Source organism: Frankliniella occidentalis, unplaced genomic scaffold (genome assembly GCF_000697945.3).
Source record: "Frankliniella occidentalis isolate FOCC.00 unplaced genomic scaffold, Focc_3.1 Scaffold275, whole genome shotgun sequence".
NCBI lineage: Eukaryota > Metazoa > Arthropoda > Insecta > Thysanoptera > Thripidae > Frankliniella > Frankliniella occidentalis.
In genome coordinates, this window is record NW_026267401.1 from 143,726 (window position 1) to 147,159 (window position 3,434).

Here is a 3,434-nt window from a genome sequence, read left to right on the forward strand (position 1 = left end):
GGGCGGGGCGCCACCTCGCCCTCGCGTGCCCGGAGTAATCAGAGTGATGACTACTTCCACCAACAGGCAGCAGCAGGGGCTACCCCGCGGCCGCTGCGCCCGGGCTGGGGGGCGCTAGCTGCCCACCCAATGTTATTGTGGCCAAAGAGCCACTTTGGGGGCTTGCGGAGGGTGCGGCGCGTCTGCGGTCACCCTTCTTCGTTCAGCGCCCGGAGCTGCCGCAGAGCTGCCCTCGTGATCTCGTATAACGGCGATAATGATCGACCGAGAAGTGAGCGAGATAAAGGGAGAAGCGCAAGGGAGCGAGATAGGGGAGCGCAAGGGAGCGAGGGAGAAAGAGAGAGGGAGAGAGGAGAGGTGGACTCTCCATTCGATATCAAACCCCTGCTCCGTTTGGCACTCTATATCACTTCAGCCCGAAGCCCAGCCTGCTCTCCTCCCTCTCTCCCGCGGTGAGTTGCTGCAGTGCAGACTCTCCCCACCGCCCCCCCCCCTTCTCCCCCAAGGTCCGCTGCCTATCCCCTGCAGCTGTTCGGCCATTGATCAGTCCAGGCCCAGGCCATAGGGCTGCGCGCCGCGCCGCGCGCGCGGGAAAGCATGAAGACCTACAGACGCGCGACTGGTCGGCCTGAAAGGCGCCAAAAAGCGCCGCAAGTATCGCCCCCTTTTATTTCATTTCCCTGAGCAATAATATTCGCCTGTTGCTCTTCCTCCTACCCTCCTCTGATCCTCTCTCGCCCTACAGAGCTTACCATATAATTACTCGCGGGGACGCTATGGTAAGAGCCATTAATGCGCTTGTGCAGCTCGCCCTGCCCAGCATCAGCATGAATAAGGCACACCTCTCCTTCTCCTCCTCCTCCCACTACAACAACCAACCGGCGGCCTTGGACCCTACCGGCCCGACCCAGCCCAGGAGGACCCAGCCAGGACCCAGCCGGGCCCGGGTCCGGGCCAGAGGATTTCGACCGGGTATGCCACATTTACGGCACCCACGGGGGTGAGCAAGGGGGAGGGAGGGGGACTCAATTATAGGATTATGACACGCTGCGCCGGAGTATATTACGCTCCATGCACATGCACACACATATACACACATGCACACACCACAAGTGGTCCGCCATAAAAAATGTAAAACGTGCGGAGAAAAATTATTAGTGACACTCTAATCGTCCGACCGCGGATTAAAAGCCAACCGCGTGTAATCGTCTTGAGCAAACAAATGAGTGTGCAATTAGTGAGTGAGCCTTTGCGCCTTTCCCCTGCTTGAGGTGGAGGCGTCCATATTTGGGTAGCGCCGCCCCCGACCCGGCCCCCCAGCCCAGCCGCCGCGCTGCGCCGCGCGGGGACAGCTTGGCACCCTGCCAGCCCTTCTTTACCCCTTCCCACTTGTCGGTCGCAAAAAGAAGGGTACGGTGGGGGGGGGGGGAGGTACACCACGGCGAGGCTTGCGACGGCGGCGGTGGGGCGTGGCGACGGACAGCGGCCTAGTCGTCGCGGGGCGTGCACCACCACTACTAACAACAACATCGTCAGAGTCGTCTCTAATGCGTCCAAATCTTTTTGTCGATCAATAATATCAGGGGGGCGACTGTTGTTCAACACACTGCCGCCTGTGTATGACATACTGCACGTCTTATGCAAAACAGATAACAAACAAAGGCATACTGCTGGGAAAGAATGGGGGTCGGGTGGGTGGAGATGAGCAGGAAGCTGAAGAGGAACAGGAAAGGTGGGGAGGCAAGCAGCCAAACGGGCGCTGATGGCGCGGTGAGGTGAGGCGGGGCGAGCATGACGACGACGCCCATCTCCACCACCAGTGCGGACGCCATTCGAGTGCATGCATATGCGTCAAAACAAGGGGGGACTGACGAGGCATAGCGGAACGGCAGAGGAAGACGACTCGAGCACTTTCCTCCCGCGATGCGCCCTCTGTCTCTCTTTCCCCCCGTGATGTCGCATTGTTTGAGGTCGCGCCGCCTGCTGCTGCTCCACGCCAAGGACCCCGTGTCCCCGGTAGCTCCTCGCGGGCGGGTGTTAATGCGGCAGAAAACACGCTGGCCTAGTCAATCTTTGCCGAGGAGCGGTCCCGGCGGCAGCAGCGGACGGACGGACGGATGGACAGACAGACAGACAGACAGACAGACAGACAGACAGACAGACAGACAGACAGACAGACAGACAGACAGAACTACTTCTTGACTGTCAAATGAAACACGCTTAAAGAATCGCCCCATTCGCTATCAAAACCGTAGGATCGATACGATACAACATTCACTGTTAGTCCCTTACGAACAACTGCTCTTCGTAACGTACAAATGATTTGGAGCATTTGTATTACAAACAAATTGTTTGTATTACGAAGAGCCTGGTTTGTATTACAAACGAGGCTTTTCGTATTACGAATGGGGGGTGTTCGTAATATGAAGGAAAATCGTTCGTAATATGGCTGCTTTAGATCCTTTGTAAGTTACAAACAAATCCTTCGTAATACGAACACCGCTGTTTGTAAGGAACTAAGAGTGTTGTAACAACATTTGTCGGTTGCGAGCCCGCCGCGCCCCGCAGCCGCCCCGCTCGTACTACGCTATGCCAAGGTACTCACTCAGCACCAGCACGAGTCGTGCTAAGTAGATTCTGATAATGATTGGGGGTCCGACCGGGCCCGACGCGCGGAGGGCCGAGGGGGCGGGGCGCTGCGAGGCCAGCCGGTCGGCAGCGCCCGCTCACAGTTTCTCATACCAGACCCCATGCCGGCCGTCGCCGCGCTGCGCCCTGCCCGGCCCCTGCGCCCTCCGCGAAAATTGAATTGCCTCCGCTGCTGAACGGCGCGGCGCAGTTGGCGACGGGGCGAGCGCGACTCTGGCGCCCCGAGGCGCAGGGCAGAAGAAACAAGGGCTGTGCCGTCGTACCCTTCCCGCAAAGACGGTCATGACATTTGTTAAACAAGTAAGTAAACAGCTAATATTGGTTTTGAAAAAATAAAAATTACTGCGTTCCGCTGTATTGCTGCACTGGAACGGAACGATGAAGACATGATTGCAACACTCGTCGGTCCGTGATAGCAGGAACCTCAATACAGAGGACGTTGTACCGTACCGGTATGCGGATGCACTCACGCGCGCGCGCACACGCACACACACACACACATTGCGATTCACGTGAGCACACACGCACTGCAGTTGGCGTGACCGATATACATGCAGGCTGTACGGCAGTGGAGAATCCCGTGGCGCCAATGTTGGCCGCAGACCGGACACAATCCCGTCGTTAACAGGTAAGCAGCGGCGCCCAGCCCGCCTCGCACCTGCCGGGCACCTGCCGGGCCCGCACCTGCAGGTGTGCGGGGCGAGCAACGCCTCGCAGCTGACGCACCGGAGAGACTCCCGCAAGTAGCAGGACTTGCAGCCGTACGCGCGAGTAGGCCACCCGCT